The following is a 20,204-nucleotide window of genomic DNA, read 5'->3' on the forward strand; positions in this document are numbered from 1 at the left end:
ATACATTAATCCTTTATATGGTAGAGGCAGTTTATAAAACTCTATATATGAACCTTATTATTATCAAAAATATTTTTCTGTATATTTTTCTATATAGAGACAGAAAAAAATGACTAAAGAAACTTACATCCAAATATTAACAAGTTTATCATTTCTGGAGAGTGGCTTATGGATAACATTTTGTGTGTTTCTGGGATTTTAACTAATAGACTTCCAGAGTTATATGCACCCCAATGTTCATAGCAGCATTATTTATAATAACCAACGTATGGAAGCAACCTAAGTGCCCATCAACAGATGATGCATAAAGAAGATGTGGTATTAATACACAGTGGAATACTACTCAACCATAAAAAAATTCCTTTGCAGCAACATGGATGAACCTGGACAGTATTATGCTAAGTGAAAAATGTCAGACAGAGAAAGACAAATATACTGTATGTTTTCACTAATATGTGGAATCTAAAAAAATTTTAATGGATGAATATAACAGACTGACAGATATAGAGAACAAACTAGTGTTTACCAGTGGGGAGAGGGGCAAGATTGGAGTAGGGGATTAAGTACAAACTACTATGTATAAAATAAATAAGCTACCAGGATGTATTATACATCACAAAGAATATAGCCATTATTTTATAATAACTATAAATGGAGTGTAACCTCTAAAAACTGAATCACTGTGCTGTACACCTGAAACTAACATAATATTGTAAATCAACTATACTTTAGTAAAAATAAATAAATGAAATTATAAAGAGACTTCCAAAGACTCAGCAGCTGGCAGGTGTGATGTGCTATGTTCTCTCACTTCCATCCTCCCCACTGCTACCTGATCACCTCAATGGCAAATAGATGGAGGGAACCTTCTCAAACCCAGAATCTCGACTTGTTAATGTCCCTGGTGTGGCCATCTGTCTCAAGTTCTCCCAGCTGGGTCCCAAGCAGCTGGACTGAAGGCACCACTTACCAGCGGTGCCATAAAATTCCCTCTTATTGCCCTTTGGTGTCTCCTCAGTAAAGGACTGTCAGAGGAACATAGGAACAGCTTGGCTTTCATTCAGGAACTCTCCCAAAAAGAGTGTGGAAGAACTCAGGTGATCCTTTGAGGAGGAGAGAGTGAGGTTCCCCGTGGGGCTCTCCATTCTACATCTTCTACCACTGATGTGCATCTTAGAATCGAGAAAAATGCATTTTAAAAAGCATTATAACGTATGTTGAAAACATACTGAAATAAGTTTTTTGTCTGAGTCCTGCCAAGCTTCACAATGCTGAGAATGATTTTCCTAGCATTTATTTTTGCTCTTTGGGAGTCCTTAAAGTGCAATCATCTTTGAATTGTCTATTCTGAATTCTTTTGTCTATATTTCCTCTCAGTTTCCTGGGATGGTTTTTTTTATCTCTACAATGGAGATAGAACACCTACAGAAATCTGTAAAAATATTACTTAAGGTCGTCCCTAATTTCTTTTTGTTTAAGTATTGTCTTCATTTTTTTAAAGTATTGTCCTTAAATATTTCAAAGGGTCTCTGAGGTGGAGTGTCTGAAGGCCAGCACCAACAAGGTGCTCTGGGTGACCATGACAGCCTTCACCAAGTGACCCTGCTCAGAACGAAGCGTCCTCCTTTCTCTCACAGGAGCCAGTCGTTTTTCTTCTGTGGACTTCTGATTTTCTGCAGTTTGCACTTCCCACACTATAATTGGCTTTTGTTTTATGAAATGGTGGGTGGCTTTTTCTTTTGTGTATGTATGCAGGATTCTGCTGGCCTTCCTCTTTCTGCCATACTGGCATTCCATTCCTTGTGGCCATCCTCACTGTTGCCTGTTTGGGTTCTGGTGTGCTTTGACTGTCAGAGTACCTCCAGGCTCCTCACATGCACATCTTTTGGATTACCTCAGGTTGAGTTTTTCCACATGTGCATGTACATCTAGCATTCTGCCTGCAATTCAGACAGAAGTCACAAAAAGGCCTTTAAGTCACCAAAGGTAAATATCTGTATCTGTTAGTACATTTTATACATAGACCTCAGTTGAGATGTATACTTAGCAAAATTATTTTTAAACTGAAATACACAGTAAATAATATAAAGTGCCCCTTGGCTCTTGCTTCCCATGTAACTCTATTGTATTATTACACTTGTTATAATTTTAACTATTAAATCATAAAAGTCCAATTGTTTCATATAGCCAGTTTGGGATGAGCTCCCATTCTAGTTATGCTGTATATAGTTTGAATTACATGGAAATTGTTCCTTCTTCCGGCCACCCCTGCCCATCTTAGTATTTTGCAAGGTTTAATTAGTTGTATACCCGGTACCCTTTACTTGCTACAGTTATTATAATTTGATGGTACCCTTTACTTGCTACAGTTATTATAATTTGATGGTACCCTTTACTTGCTGCAGTTATTATAATTTGATGGCAAAATAGACCTCTCATCATTGAAGGAGAGAGAAAAGATGTGTGTCTAATTGGTCCCAAGATTTTTTGAGCTGTGCCATTCATGGTACTCTTTGCCTATGCATCTCCTGTCAGGAATTTTTTTCGGTCTTACTATTTTTATCATTTCTATAGAGAAGAGGCTTGTGACCAGTACGAATCTTGAGTACAGTTTTATCTATATTCTTTGTGATGTATAATACATCCTGGTAGCTTATTTATTTTATACATAGTAGTTTGTACTTAATCCCTACTCCAATCTTGCCCCTCTCCCCACTGGTAAACACTAGTTTGTTTACCTAATTTACTCCACAAGTAAATTAATGTCTGCTCTTAAATAAATATCTACTTACACTTTCTTGGGGGAAAAAAATCAAATGTCAGTACTAGCAAATGTTGCATGTAAATCGTTAGCAAGTAATGACTACAACTCAGATAATCAAGAATTCTGTAACAGAAAGCTCTGCTATGTTTTAATTTTTATATACAATTATGATAATTAGCATATTGTAAGAATATAAAACTTTGCTTTGTAAAGTTTAGTTTTACTATTTCTTTATCACTGTTTATTGTATCACCATTGGTTTCATAATGTAAATACTATATATTGAGCAAATTAAATGTCAAATTTTTTATTACCATAGTTCATGTTACTAGTGGGGCTTTCAGGTGTTTAGAGCTTTTTTTGGTTAACATTCAGTGCAAAAGTTATAGATGCTGTATAATGCTAGAGTTGAATTTTAAGGGATTCCCTAATATGTATACTATCTTTTTATCTGAAGTAATAAATAAACTATGATCTTGAAAGTGCCGGAATCAGAAAAAAAAAATATTTCAAAGGGTCAAACTCAGGGTCAAACTTTTTATCATTTAGCACATATTTGTTTGGTGCCTTCTCTGTGACAAGTCCTGGGAAAAAGTGATGAATTAAAATATACACTCTTCTTGCCCTCCAGGAGCTTAGAGTCTAGTGGACTTCAATCTCACTCACCTCAGGAAGTGATGTTCCTTTTCTCCAATCCAGTCATCTGTCTATGCTATATGCTCTGTAAATTTCCCAAAATCAAAGTTTTCCGTACACACTAAACAGAGAGAGGTACAAGAGGAAAAGGAATTACGACAAAAGGAGAAGTTGCCTCACATATTGTCTTCCTAGTTATTGGTTTAACATCTACCTTTACAACAATATTGCAAACTCCATGAGGGCAGAGACCATATCTTCTTATTCATTGCTTTATCTCCACCACCTAGAACATTGTCTGAAATGGAGGAGGCACTCAACAAATACTGATTGATTTATTGAATGAATGACTGAATAAATGAACAAACTGAAGAACATTGCCTAACGGGGAATTCCCTGGCAGTCCAGTGGTTAAGACTCGGTGCCTTCACTGCCATGGACCTGGGTTCACTCCCTGGCCAGGGAACTAAGCTCCCACAAGGTGTGCAGTGTGACCAAAAAATGAAAAAAAGAAAAAAAAAGAATATTGCCTGACAAACGTAGGTGCTCATTTATGGATAGTTAGGTGAACAGGTGGTAGAGTAGATGAGTGGATAAACATATAGATCAGTTAACAGTGATGAGAAGGGTGCGTAGGTCAAGGAGTGGATGGATGGGTGGGTAAACAGATAAATTATTTATTGGTTGGTGCATATGTGGGTGGGTGATTTTAAAAATGGAAAATTTCAGTATAGTTATCAAGATCCTTGTGATAATGTTCAATTTGTAAAGAGGTTTGAATTTGCTCCAATCAGGAAGAACTCACAGAAACACCACCAGGGTGTGGACCAACCCAAGGAAGTGGCCTGAACATTCCTAAATCACTCCTCCACCCCCACCCCAGGTCATGAGGCTCCAGCAGCACACATGGGTTCATACCAGGTACATATCCTTATTTTGCTGCCCTCACCCATTCTCCCTACTGCCGGCAACAGTATCTATTTACTTATTGAAGAACCGCCCCCCCCCCCAAATATGATCTCATGAGTGTGCACATTACATAAGCTGGGATACTCAGATGTTTGCTCCTTGGAGTTTGAACCTGGAGCAGAAAAACATTGTATTTGTTTCCTAGGGCTGCCATAACAAAGTACCACAAACTGAATGGCTTAAAACAACAGAAATTTTTTGTCTCACAATTCTGGAGTGTAGAATTTTGAAATCAAGTTGTTGACAGGGCCATGCTCTCTCTGAAATCTGTAGGGGAGGATCCATCCTTGCCTCTTCTATCTTCTGGTGTTTGCTGGCAATCCTTGGCATTCCTTGGGTTTTAGATGTGTCACTCCAATCTCTACCTCCATTGTCAATGGCCATCTTCTCCCCACATGTCTCTGTCACTTCTCCTCTAATAAGGGGACCAGACATATTGGATTGGCCACACTACTCCAGTATGACTTTGTCTTAACTTGAGTACATCTGCAAAGACCCTACTTCCCAATAAGATCACATTTGCAGGTATTGGGTGCTAGGACTTCAACATATATTTTGGCGGGATACAATTCAACCCCTAACAGACACAAAGCCTGAAACTATATGGAGCCCATTCGTCTGAAGAGAGAAGCCTAAAGGGACTCCCTAGATCCATGATCTGCCATGGTTTCTGTGCTTTCCGAAGTCTAATGGGAGCTTTTTCCTGATTCTGTGAACTATACGTACCTAACCATATCTTTCAATTTTATTTGTTTACCCTTTTAAGACAGAATTGGTTTATGTTGCCTACAGCCAAAGTATCCTAACAGCTAGATGTAGTCTTCCAAGACAAATGGATTGAGTGTGGTGCACACACCCACACACACACACCTACACACACACACACAATCAGTCATCTCTCCCATCTCCCTTCCCCTTCGACCTCCATGAGTGAGATTGGCAAGAAGAGGCCAAAGGTTCCTTTGTCAACTCAAATGAAAACAAAAGACCTTTTATTTAAGGAGGGTGCCTCTCTCCCTCTGTATTTTAGTTCAAGAAGTTTGAATGGTTCACCAGCTGGATTATGTGGAATCCTTGCCTAAACTTATCACAGGGATATTGTGAAAACTAAGTAGGGGGAAGAGATTTGATAGCAATACATGACCTACGAAGTGTTATGCAATAGTGAAGGCCATATCTTTAATCGACGAGTATAGAGAGTAAACTTTAGATCCAGAAGACCCCTGTTAATAGTCAATCTCTTGCCCTGCTTTATTTTCCTTTGTAAACACTTTTATTACCTGAAATTGTTTTATTTGTATTTATTTATTTACTCACCTATAGTCGGTCTTCTCCACTAGAAGACAAGTCCCACAAAGGTGGGGTTTGGTTTCACTGGCTTCAGTCTCCACAGTGCCTGAAGGAGTGAGTGAGTGAACAAATGAATGACTGAAAGAAGCTGCATTGTCAGGACTGAAGACAAATCACTTAACTTGAGGTTTTTGTTATTTGTTAGATTATCACAGGAATTAAGATAAACAAAGACTAGTTATTCACAATGTAGTTTTGAGACCAGTGGCATCAGCAACATCTGGGAGTTTGCTGGAATGCAGGTTCTCAGGCCCCAACTCAGACCCACTGAGTCAGAATTTGCATCTTAACAAGATACCCAAATGGGGGAGGGGTGTTCTGAAGATGGCGGAAGAGTAAGACGCGGAGATCACCTTCCTCCCCACAGATACACCAGAAATACATCTACACGTGGAACAACTCCTACAGAACACCTACTGAATGCTGGCAGAAGACCTCAGGCCTCCCAAAAGGCAAGAAACTCCCCACATACCTGGGTAGGGCAAAAGAAAAAACGAAAAAACAGAGACAAAAGAATAGGGACGGCACCTGCACCAGTGGGAGGGAGCTGTGAAGGAGGAAAAGTTTCCACACACTAGGAAGCCCCTTCACAGGCGGAGACTGCGGGTGGCAGAGGGGGAAACTTCGGAGCCGCGGAGGAGAGCACAACAACAGGGGTGCGGAGGGCAAAGCGGGGAGATTCCCTCACAGAGGATCAGTGCCGACCGGCACTCACCAGCCCGAGAGGCTTGTCTGCTCTCCCGCCAGGGCAGGCGGATCTGCGAGCTGAGGCTCGGGCTTTGGTCGGAGCGCAGGGAGAGGACTGGGGTTGGCTGCGTGAACACAGCCTGAAAGGGTTACTGCACCACGGCTAGCCGGGAGGGAGTCCGGGAAAAGGTCTGGAGCTGCCGAAGAGGCAAGAGACTTTTTCGTCCCTCTTTGTTTCCTGGTGCGCGAGGAGAGGGGATTAAGGGCGCTGCTTAAAGGAACGCCAGAAACGGGCGCAAGCCGCGGCTAAAAGCACGAACCCCAGAGATGGGCGTGAGCCGCGGCAAAAAGCGCGGACCTCAGAGACGGGCGGGAGATGCCAAGGCTGCTGCTGCTGCCACCAAGGGGCCTGTGTGCGAGCACAGGTCACTATCCACACCCCTCTTCCGGGGAGCCTGTGCAGCCAGCCACTGCCAGGTTCCTGGGATCCAGGGACAACTTACCTGGGAGAACACACGGCGGGCCTCGGGCTGGTGCAATGTCATGCCGGCCTCTGCCGCCGCAGGCTTGATCCGCAATCCGCGCCCCTCCCTCCCCCCGGCCTGAGTGAGCCAGAGCCCCCGAATCAGCGGCTCCTGTAACCCCTTCATGTCTGAGCAAAAAACAGACGCCCTCCAGCGACCTACACGCAGAGGCGGGGCCAAATTCAAAGCTGAGCCCCTGGGAGCTGTGAGAACAAAGAAGAGAAAGGGAAATCTCTCCCAGCAGCCTCAGAAGCAGCGGATTAAAGCTCCACAATCAACTTGGTGTACCCTGCATCTGTGGATACATGAATAGACATGAATAGACAATGAATCATCCCAAATTGAGGAGGTGGACTTTGGAAGCAAGATTTATGATTTTTTCCCCTTTTCCTCTTTTTGTGAGTGTGTATGTGTATGCTTCTGTGTGAGATTTTATAGCTTTGCTTTCACCATTTGTCCTAGGGTTCTATCCGTCCGTTTTTTTTTTTTAATTTTTTTCTTAATAGTTAATTTTAATAACTTTATTTTATTTTACTTTATCTTCTTTCTTTCTTTCCTTCCTTCCCTCCTTTAGACAACGAATCATCCCAAATTGAGGAGAGCAAGATTTATGATTTTTTCCCCTTTTCCTCTTTTTCTGAGTGTGTATGTTTATGCTTCTGTGTGAGATTTTGTCTGTATAGTTTTGCTTCCACCATTTGTCCTAAGGTTCTATCTGTCCGGTTTTTTTTTTTTTAATTTTTTTTCTTAATAATTATTTTTTAATTTAATAACCTTATTATATTTTAATTTATTTTATTTTACATTCTTTCTTTTTTCCTTCCTTCCCTTCTTCCTTCCTTCCTTCCTCCCACCATCCCTCCCTCCCTCCCTCCCTCCTTTCTTTCTTTCTTTCTTTCCTTCTTTCCTTCTTTTCTTCTTTGTTTCTTTCTTTCTTCCTTCCTTCCTTCCTTCCCTCCTTTCTTTCTTTCTTTCATTCTTTCTTCCTACTTCTACTAATTCTTTCTCTCTACTTTTTCTCCGTTTTATTCTGAGCCATGTGGATGAAAGGCTCTTGGTGCTGCAGCCAAGAGTCAGTGTTGTGCCTCTGAGGTGGGAGAGTCAACTTCAGGACACTGGTCAACAAGAGACCTCCCAGCTCCACATAATATCAAAAGGTGAAAATCTCCCAGATATCTCCATCTCAACACCAGCACCCAGCTTCACTCAATGACCAGCAAGCTACAGTGCTGGACACCCTATGCCAAACAACTAGCAAAACAGGAACACAACCCCACCCATTAGCAGAGAGGCTGCATAAAATCATAATAAGTCCACAGACACCTCAAAACACACCCCCAGACGTGGACCTGCCCACCAGAAAGACAAAATCAAGCCTCATCCACCAGAACACAGACACTAGTCCCCTCCACCAGGAAGCCTACACAACCCACTGAACCAACCTTAGCCACTGGGGACAGATATCAAGAACAATGGAAACTACGAACGTGCAGCCTGCAAAAAGGAAACCCCAAACACAGTAAGATAAGCAAAATGAGAAGACAGAAAAACACAGCAGATGAAGGAGCAAGACAAAAACACACCAGACCTAACAAATGAAGAGGAAATAGGCAGTCTACCTGAAAAAGAATTCAGAATAATCAAAGTAAAGAGGATCCAAAATCTTGGAAATAGAATAGACAAATTGCAAGAAACATTTAACAAGGACCTAGAAGAACTAAAGATGAAACAAACAATGATGAACAACACAATAAATGAAATGAAAAATACTCTAGATGGGATCAATAGCAGAATAACTGTGGTAGAAGAACGGATAAGTGACCTGGAAGATAAAATAGTGGAAATAACTACTGCAGAGCAGAATAAAGAAAAAAGAATGAAAAGAACTGAAGACAGTCTCAGAGACCTCTGGGACAACATTAAATGCACCAACATTCGAATTATAAGGGTTCCAGAAGAAGAAGAGAAAAAGAAAGGGACGGAGAAAATATTTGAAGAGATTATAGTTGAAAACTTCCCTAATATGGGAAAAGAAATAGTTAATCAAGTTCAGGAAGCACAGAGAGTCCCATACAGGATAAATCCAAGGAGAAATATGCCAAGACACATAGTAATCACTCTGTCAAAAGTTAAATACAAAGAAAGCATCTTAAAAGCAGCAAGGGAAAAACAACAAATAACACACAAGGGAATCCCCATAAGGTTAATAACTGATCTCTCAGCAGAAACTCTGCAAGCCAGAAGGAACTGGCAGGACATACTGAAAGTGATGAAGGAGAAAAACCTGCAACCAAGAATACTCTACCCAGCAAGGATCTCATTCAGATTTGATGGAGAAATTAAAACCTTTACAGACAAGCAAAAGCTGAGAGAGTTCAGCACCATCAAACCACCTTTACAACAAATGCTAAAGGAACTTCTCCAGGCAAGAAACACAAGAGAAGGAAAAGATCTACAATAACGAACTCAAAACAATGTAGAAAATGGGAATAGGAACATACATATCGATAATTACCTTAAATGTAAATGGACTAAATGCTCCCACCAAAAGACCCAGATTGGCTGAATGGATACAAGAACAAGACCCATATATATGCTGTCTACAAGAGACCCACTTCAGACCTAGAGACACATACAGACTGAAAGTAAGGGGGTGGAAAAAGATATTCCATGCAAATGGAAACCAAAAGAAAGCTGGAGTAGCAATTCTCATATCAGACAAAGTAGACTTTAAAATAAAGACTATTACAAGAGACAAAGAACGACAGTACATAATGATCAAGGGATCGATCCAAGAAGAAGATATAACAATTGTAAATATTTATGCACCCAACATAGGAGCACCTCAATACATAAGGCAAATACTAACAGCCATAAAAGGGGAAATCGACAGTAACACATTCATAGTAGGGGACTTTAACACCTCACTTTCACCAATGGACAGATGATCCAAAATGAAAATAAATAAGAAAACACCAGCTTTAAATGGTACATTAAACAAGATGGACTTAATCGATATCTATAGGACATTCTATCCTAAAACAACAGAATACATATTTTTCTCAAGTGCTCATGGAACATTCTCCAGGATAGATCATATCTTGGGTCACAAATCAAGCCTTGGAAAATTTTAAAAAATTGAAATTGTATCAATTATCTTTTCTGAAAACAATGCCATAAGACTAGATATCAATTACAGGAAAAGAACTGTAAAAAATACAAACACATGGAGGCTAAACAATACACTACTTAATAACGAAGTGATCACTGAAGAAATCAAAGAGGAAATCAAAAAATACCTAGAAACAAATGACAATGGAGACACGATGACCCATAACCTATGGGATGCAGCAAAAACAGTTCTAAGAGGGAAGTTTATAGCAATACAAGCCCACCTTAAGAAACAGGAAACATCTCAAATAAACAACCTCACCTTGCACCTAAAACAATTAGAGAAAGAAGAATCAAAAAAACCCAAAGTTAGCAAAAGGAAAGAAATCATAAAAATCAGATCAGAAATAAATGAAAAAGAAATGAAGGAAACAATAGCAAAGATCAATAAAACTAAAAGCTGGTTCTTTGAGAAGATAAACAAAATAGACAAACCATTCGCCAGACTCATCAAGAAAAAAAGGGAGAAGACTCAAATCAATAGAATTAGAAATGAAAAAGGAGAAGTAACAAGAGACACTGCAGAAATAGAAAAGATCATGAGAGATTACTACAAGCAAGTCTATGCCAATAAAATGGACAACCCAGACGAAATGAACAAATTCTTAGAAATGCACAATGTGCCAACACTGAATCCAGAAGAAATAGAAAATATGAACAGAACAATCACAAGCACTAAAATTGAAACTGTGATTAAAAATCTTCCAACAAACAAAAGCCCAGGACCAGATGGCTTCACAGGCGAATTCTATCAAACATTTAGAGAATAGCTAACACCTATCCTTCTCAAACTCTTCCAAAATATAGCAGAGGGAGGAACACTCCCAAATTCATTCTACAAGGCCACCATCACCTTGATACCAAAACTAGACAAGGATGTCACAAAGAAAGAAAACTACAGGCCAATATCACTGATGAACATAGATGCAAAAATCCTCAAGAAAATACTAGCAAACAGAATCCAACAGCACATTAAAAGGATCATACACCATGATCAAGTGGGGTTTATACCAGAAATGCAAGGATTCTTCAATATACGCAAATCAATCAATGTGATAAACCATATTAACAAATTGAAAGAGACAAACCATATGATCATCTCAATAGATGCAGAGAAAGCTTTTGACAAAATTCAACACCAATTTATGGTAAAAACCCTGCAGAAAGTAGGCATAGAGGGAACTTTCCTCAACATAATAAAGGCCATATATGACAAACCCACAGCCAACATCATCCTCAATGGTGAAAAACTGAAAGCATTTCCACTAAGATCAGGAACAAGACAAGGTTGCCCACTCTCACCACTCTTATTCAATACAGTTTTAGAAGTACTAGCCACAGCAATCAGAGAAGAAAAGGAAATAAAAGGAATCCAAATTGGAAAAGAAGAAGTAAAGCTGTCACTGTTTGCAGATGACATGATCCTATACATAGAGAACCCTAAAGATGCTACCAGAAAACTACTAGAGCTAATCAATGAATTTGGTAAAGTGGCAGGATACAAAATTAATGCACAGAAATCTCTGGCATTCCTATATACTAATGATGAAAAATTTGAAAGTGAAATCAAGAAAACACTCCCATTTACCACTGCAACAAAAAGAATAAAATATCTAGGAATAAACCTACCTAAGGACACAAAAGATCTGTATGCAGAAAATTATAAGACACTGATGAAAGAAATTAAAGATGATACAAATAGATGGAGAGATATACCATGTTCTTGGATTGGAAGAATCAACATTGTGAAAATGACTCTACTACCCAAAGCAATCTATAGATTCAATGCAATCCCTATGAAACTACCACTGGCATTTTTCACAGAACTAGAACAAAAAATTTTGCAATTTGTATGGAAATACAAAAGACCCCGAATAGCCAAAGCAATCTTGAGAACGAAAGAAGGAACTGGAGGAATCAGGCTCCCTGACTTCAGACTATACTACAAAGCTACAGTTATCAAGACGGTATGGTACTGACACAAAAACAGAAAGATAGATCAATGGAACAGGATAGAAAGCCCAGAGATAAACCCATGCACATATGGTCACCTTATCTTTGATAAAGGTGGCAGGAATGTACAGTGGAGAAAGGACAGCCTCTTCAATAAGTGGTGCTGGGAAAACTGGACAGGTACATGTAAAAGTATGAGATTAGATCACTCCCTAACACCATACACAAAAATAAGCTCAAAATGGATTAAAGACCTAAATGTAAGGCCAGAAACTATCAAACTCTTAGAGGAAAACATAGGCAGAACACTCTATGACATAAATCACAGCAAGGTCCTTTTTGGCCCACCTCCTAGAGAAATGGAAATTAAAACAAAAGTAAACAAATGGGACCTAATGAAACTTCAAAGCTTTTGCGCTGCAAAGGAAACCATAAAGAAGACCAAAAGACAACCCTCAGAATGGGAGAAAATATTTGCAAATGAAGCAACTGACAAAGGATTAATCTCCAAAATTTATAAGCAGCTCATGCAGCTTAATAACAAAAAAACAAACAACCCAATCCAAAAATGGGTAGAAGACCTAAATAGACATTTCTCCAAAGAAGATATACAGAGTGCCAACAAACACATGAAAGAATGCTCAACATCACTAATCATTAGAGAAATGCAAATCAAAACTACAATGAGATATCATCTCACACCAGTCAGAATGGCCATCATCAAAAAATCTAGAAACAATAAATGCTGGAGAGGGTGTGGAGAAAAGGGAACCCTCTTACACTGTTGGTGGGAATGTAAATTGATACAGCCACTGTGGAGAACAGTATGGAGGTTCCTTAAAAAGCTACAAATAGAACTACCATATGACCCAGCAATCCCACTACTGGGCATATACCCTGAGGAAACCATAATTCAAAAAGAGTCATGTACCAAAATGTTCACTGCAGCTCTATTTACAATAGCCCAGAGATGGAAACAACCTAAGTGTCCATCATCGGATGAATGGATAAAGAAGATGTGGCACATATATACAATGGAATATTACTCAGCCATAAAAAGAGACGAAATTGAGCTATTTGTAATGAGGTGGATAGACCTAGAGTCTGTCATACAGAGTGAAGTAAGTCAGAAAGAGAGAGACAAATACCGTATGCTAACACATATATATGGAATTTAAAAAAAAAAAATGACATGAGAAACCTAGGGGTGAAACAGGAATAAAGACACAGACTTACTAGAGAATGGACATGAGGCTATGGGGAGGGGGAAGGGTAAACGGTGACAAAGCGATAAAGAGGCATGGACATATATACACTACCAAACGTAAGGTAGATAGCTAGTGGGAAGTAGCCGCATAGCACAGGGAGATCAGCTCGGTGCTTTGTGACCGCCTGGAGGGGTGGGATAGGGAGGGTGGGAGGGAGGGAGATGCAAGCGGGAAGAGATATGGGAATATATGTATATATATAACTGATTCACTTTGTTGTGAAGCTGAAACTAACATACCATTGTAAAGCAATTATACTCCAATAAAGATGTTAAAAAAATAAAAAAAAAAATTAAAAAACATTAAAAAAAAATAAAAAAAATAAAAAAATCTTCCAACAAACAAAAGCCCAGGACCAGATGGCTTCACAGGCGAATTCTATCAAACATTTAGAGAATAGCTAACACCTATCCTTCTCAAACTCTTCCAAAATATAGCAGAGGGAGGAACACTCCCAAATTCATTCTACAAGGCCACCATCACCTTGATACCAAAACTAGACAAGGATGTCACAAAGAAAGAAAACTACAGGCCAATATCACTGATGAACATAGATGCAAAAATCCTCAAGAAAATACTAGCAAACAGAATCCAACAGCACATTAAAAGGATCATACACCATGATCAAGTGGGGTTTATACCAGAAATGCAAGGATTCTTCAATATACGCAAATCAATCAATGTGATAAACCATATTAACAAATTGAAAGAGACAAACCATATGATCATCTCAATAGATGCAGAGAAAGCTTTTGACAAAATTCAACACCAATTTATGGTAAAAACCCTGCAGAAAGTAGGCATAGAGGGAACTTTCCTCAACATAATAAAGGCCATATATGACAAACCCACAGCCAACATCATCCTCAATGGTGAAAAACAAAGCATTTCCACTAAGATCAGGAACAAGACAAGGTTGCCCACTCTCACCACTCTTATTCAATACAGTTTTAGAAGTACTAGCCACAGAAATCAGAGAAGAAAAGGTAATAAAAGGATTCCAAATTGGAAAAGAAGAAGTAAAGCTGTCACTGTTTGCGGATGACATGATACTATACATAGAGAATACTAAAGATGTTACCAGAAAACTACTAGAGCTAATCAATGAATTTGGTAAAGTTGCAGGACACAAAATTAATGCACAGAAATCTCTGGTATTCCTATACACTAATGATGAAAAATCTGAAAGTGAAATAAAAAAAACACTCCCATTTACCACTGCAACAAAAAGAATAAAATATCTAGGAATAAACCTACCTAAGGAGACAAAAGACCTGTATACAGAAAATTATAAGACACTGATGAAAGAAATTAAAGATGATACAAATAGAGGATATAGGGAGGGGGCAGGGTAAGCTTTGAGAAAGTGAGAGAGTGGCATGGACATATATACACTACCAAACCTAAAATAGATAGCTAGTGGGAAGCAGCTGCATAGCACAGGGAGATCAGCTAGGTGGTTTGTGACCACCTAGAGGGGTGGGATAGGGAGGGTGGGAGGGAGGAAGATGCAAGAAGGAAGTGATATGGGAACATATGTATATGTATAACTGATCCACTTTGTTATAAAGCAGAAACTAACATACCATTATAAAGCAATTATACCCCAATAAAGATGTTAAAAAAAAAGATACCCAAATGATTTATCTGCACAGTATAGTTTGAGAAGCCTTGAATATGAAAGGTACATGAAACTGTTCATTTATTAAGGTAAATGAAACTGTAAAATAATAAACACATACATTGTCATTATTATAGTGTTGCCATATGTCCCTTGCTGTTTCAGTTGAGTGTCAAAGGCAGGTATCCCAAGGGCCTAGTAAAGCACAATATTTCATACAGGACAGTGAGAGTAACAATGCATAATAATCTTAGAGGAGCTCTGATATATTTCTAGAGAGAATATTCTGGCGAAAAATATTTACAATCATACCAAAACCCTTTACATTTTTACATACATGAAAAAAAATTTAACAAAATGTCCAGCATAGTCTTAAATTGGGGGAAAATGGAGACAATTTGAAACAGTAGATTTAATGGTTTAAAATAAATTATGTTTATCCAAACAGTAGAAAGCTTGCAATCACATTAAGTATTGTACAAATATATGTATTATTAATACAATAACTAAGCAAGACTCATGCAGCATAATTTTTTAAAACTATTTTATTTGTTTCCCATTCTGCCTGTTGACGTGAGAAAAGGTATTTATATTTCACTCCTTGGATGAAAATCAGGGCAACTTTTACAAAACACTTGGACCCTCTTAGATCATGAAAAGTGCTCCCAACATCAGTGGTCCTTTTAAAAAAAAAAATCTCACTTTGGTAAGAGATAGTCCAGTTCCAAGTAAAAATTTAAATGTCAATCTTCATTCAAGGTTAAAATTTCTCCTTCCTCCACCTGTGCTTCCCACAGCTTCACCACCTACAGTGCTAGTTCTTAAAGGATGGCTAGGAATTATACACAAAGAAAGGGTCAGGGAAGGCAGTACAGATGGAAGGAACAGTCTAAACAAAGTGAGAAGCAACAAAAAGCACACCTTCCTTGGTGGACTCTAAGGAAACCATCCTGCCAAGATAAAGTCCTCATAAATGGCAATAAACTCTCAGAAGCTGCCAGAAATTCAACCTATCAAAACTAAGTAGAATTTGAAATTTGCAAAAGGAATACTGCATGTTTGTGCCAATAGTATTGTGAGCTGTTGAGAGCATTGGTTTGAGAGTTAACCAGGTGTAAGTTCAAATCCCAAGTTTGCCACTTAGTAGCTGGATGACCTTGAGCAAATTGCTTAAGCTCCCTAAGCTTCAGTTTCCTCATCTGTAAAATGTCCCCTTAGGTTGTGAGGATTAAGTAACGTAATGCATACAAAGAACTAGACACTGTGCCTGGGACACAGATAGTGCTCAACAAAAGGCTAAATGTTGCCTTCATGACTCAGGAAACTGCAAGCTTGAACTTACCCTTCCCAGTGGTCAAGGATTGGAAACAACTGTCATTTGCAATTCCTACTGAGAAGTTGAGATTGCCATCTGCCCCTGCCCCCTTCCCAAGAACCATCCTCTTCCCAGAAAAATGCAAGAGAGGTATTCACTGTGGCCCTGGAAGCCACAGGGCAAGACCCAGTCTCAAACTGGGCTCAGAAAAAGAGAGACATTTCTTTCAAGTAAGTACTTAGAGAAGACAAATTTTTAGAGACCAGTTAGACTGGAGTCCAGAGAGCCCTTCCAGAAAGCTCTGCCTTTTCTAAAATAATCTCAGGATATTCTTGAGATGCTGGAGGTCAGGGAAGTGAAACCCAATAATGATGGATTACATTTTCCACCAGCCTGGACGAAGGGGAGAAGAAGTCATGGAAGAAGGAGTGGTTTAAAATATTTTTGAAAAATTATTCATTTTAAATTTGTTAACAAATTAAAATTTATACTTGATTAAAAGCAACAGTCCCATAACTCACTCCTTGCCATCCAGTGTCCTGTTCCCAGAGACAACTATTTCTAATTCTTTTAGCTCTTTCTCCTGGGTGTCAAGTCCATATCTCTATACAGTGAAGCCTCACTACTCGATGGGTCCATATTTGTGAATTTGTCTACTAGCTAAAATTTATTTGTAACTCCAGAATTAATACTCAAGGTGCTTTTGTGGTAGACAACAAAAAATTTGAGTCATCTCTAACATGCTTTTGCCCAGGTGAGGTAGAGCAAGGCAGTAGTCTGCCTTCTTGTTTCAGCTCTCACACAGATGTCTTCAAAAATAATCAATAAAAAATCTATAATAGGAAAATAAAAGAGTTTTATTTGACCCAAATTAAGGACTATGGTCAGGGAGACAGCCTCTCAGATTAATCTGAGGAGCTGCTCTGGAGAAGCATGGTTTTCAGCACAGTTGTACATCTTGTCAGAACAAAGAACATCAAACAAGTCAGGGACACCATCCTTTCAAGGTTTCAAAAATAAACAGATCAGCACATACACAGCAAGTCAGTATGTCCTTGACACCTAGGAAGGCAGTCTTATCACTGAAGGAATACCAGCATTGGCATCACAGGAAGAGAGGCATTTAATCTTTATTGTTAATGTGAACATTCTTTACTTCTAGTCAATGTACTTTTTTCTTTAATGATTAAAGCAGACGTACAATGTATGTTTGATAGACCACAAACAGGCTGTTTAGGTTAACATAAAATTTAAGTCAAATCATGTATAATCCAGAAACCAGACGTTCCCATACCTCAATATGTGAAAATTTCCTTCCATTATTTCTCCCTTCTGATTGAAAATCTTTCAATAGAAAGCACTGATGATCAAAATATTTGTCCCTCAATGTCAGGGTAGTTGCTGCCTGCCCTGGGTCCATCATGTCCCTCAGTGTTAGACTTCCGTTTTTGTTGTTTATACATGTAAAGAGATTTGCCTAAGAGGGAGGTGGCCCATCGTTCAAGCAGAGTGCCTTCACTGAGCAGGGCTGCAGCGGAGCAGAGCCTGAGTGCAGCTGGAACCAAGTGGAGCACAGCCCCAGCATGCGGCGGAGACAATGACCCTGCCTGGCCCTGCCCCTGAGGCAGACCTGGCAAGGAGGAAGACTGTCAGGTGCTCTCCATTCAGAGCCATGTCATCTGTGGCTACATGGGCAATCAGGCAGTCACACTCCCACTACATGTTTTGGGGTTCAAGATTGATGTAGTGAACTCTGTCCAGTTTTTAAACCACACAGGCTACTCACACTGGAATAGCCAAGTGCTGAACTCAGATGAGCTCCACGAGCTGTATGACGGGCTGGAGCTGAACAACATGAACAAATATAACTATGTGCTCACAGGTTACATGAAAGATAAGTTCTTCCTGGCCATGGTGGTGGACACCAGAAAGGAGCTGAAGCAGCAGAACTCCAGGCTCTTGGTCATGTGCGTCCCCGTGATGGGAGACAAGTGGAACAGAGAAGTTTCCATCTACCTCCCTGAGGACCTTCTTCTGGTTTACAGAGAGAAGGACATGCCAGTTGCAGACATCATAACCCCCAACCAATTTGAGACTGAGTTGCTGAGCGGCAGAAAGATTCATAGCCAAGAAGAAGACTTAGCAGTGAGTGATGGACGTGCTGCACTTAATGGGCCTCAACACAGTGGTCATCACCAGCTTAGACCTGCCATCCCCAAGGGGCATTAACTACCTGATCATGCCAGGGAGCCAGATGACCCAGATCCCTGACGGCACCGTGATGATGCAGAGCATCCTCATGGAGATGTGCAAGGTGGACACAGTCTCCATAGGCACCGGGGACCTCTTCACTGCCGTGCTCTTGGCATGGATGCACAAGCAACTCAACAGTCTCAAGGTGGCCTGTGAAAATACTGTGTCGGCCATGCACCATGTTCTGCAGCAGACCATCAAGTGTGCAAAAGCCAAGGCTGTGGAAGGACTGAAGCCCAGCCCAGCCCAGCTGTAGCTGAGGACTGTCCAGAGCAAGAAGGACATCAAGAACCCAGAGATCATCATCCAGGCCATAGTGCTGGGAGAGCCGTATGAACCCACCTCCTTAACACCCAGCGTTAGGTGTCTCCATTTCCATCCTTGTGAAAAATGTAACGTCTGCCTTAGAGCTGTGACCAAAATTTGACATTTTTTTCATTCATGAGAAAAAAAAAAAAAGAGATTTGCCTAGTTATCCACTTGGGGGGTGGGAGGGAGGGGGTGTCTAATCAGACATAGTGAACAAGCACAGACGTATGCTAATGGGGAAACATTTTATAGGCTATACATTTTATCAATTATGTTGAATTGTCACATAAACATTGTTACACCTGCTTTTCTTAAAATTTTATTTTGTTTATATTTTTATACAGCAGGTTCTTATTAGTCATCAGTTTTATACACATCAGTGTATACATGTCAATCCCAATCACCCAATTCATCACACCCCCACCCCTGCCGCTTTCCCCCCTTGTGTCCATACGTTTGTTCTCTACGTCTGTGTCTCAATTTCTGCCCTGCAAATCGGTTCATCTGTACCATTTTTCTAAGTTCCACATATGTGTGTTAATATACGATATTTGTTTTTCTCTTTCTGACTTACTTCACTCTGTATGACAGTCTCTAGATCCATCCACGTCTCAAAAAATGACCCAATTTCATTCCTTTCTATGGCTGAGTAATATTCCATTGTATATATGTACCACATCTTCTTTATCCATTTGTCTGTCGATGGGCATTTAGGTTGCTTCCAATGACCTGGCTATGTTACACCTGCTGTAAACAGTAAGCTTAAAGCAAGTAGTGATACATGTCCTGAGTAGCTTCATAGCCAGGAAAGGAATAACAATACATACTATGACAATGATAATCATTTGTAAGCAAAATGGGAAAAAAATGTCTGATCTTGTAGCCACTTCACTCTTTTGGGAAATTGTGTGTGTGTGTGCCTCTACTTCTCCAGAGCTGTTGATATAAGTGCAGCAAGTAGTGCGAGCAATAACGTAAATGGTTCCTTGTTTAACCAACAAAAATATGAGGCAATTCTGTTATCTAATATTATATGGGCTAAGGAATTTAGGGATGTCTGTTATGCTGCAATGCTTTTTTTCAGTTTCCTCAACTATTTGACCAATGGTGGGTGATAGATTTCTAATCATATCTCTGTTTACACATACTCCTGCATTAGGAACCAAGATTGCCAAAAGATTTTGTCATGAGATATCTTGGTATCTTGCTAACATGGATCTCTTGACTCTGTAATGAAGAGAGAAAGGAGGTTCATCTACTTACTTATGTATAGACAATGGAGTAACATATTATCCTAGTAAAAATAAAACTTCTATTTGCCAGCTAGTAAGACTATGTGCCCATCTTTAGGAAAGTGGATCAATTCCAATACCACACGAAGACA

The 20,204-nt window shown here is 39.6% G+C and overlaps 1 pseudogene across 1 annotated transcript; it reads left to right on the forward strand.

The window, feature by feature from the left end:
* The first annotated feature begins 6,043 nt into the window (after positions 1-6,043).
* Positions 6,044-18,938, forward strand: LOC309832734 (pyridoxal kinase-like; annotated as a pseudogene). Its single transcript has 2 exons — positions 6,044-6,054; positions 17,887-18,938. The product of its transcript is annotated as a pyridoxal kinase-like (transcript).
* Positions 18,939-20,204: the final 1,266 nt, after the last annotated feature.

Source organism: Grampus griseus (assembly GCF_964374135.1).
Source record: "Grampus griseus genome assembly, chromosome: 14".
Lineage (NCBI taxonomy): Eukaryota > Metazoa > Chordata > Mammalia > Artiodactyla > Delphinidae > Grampus > Grampus griseus.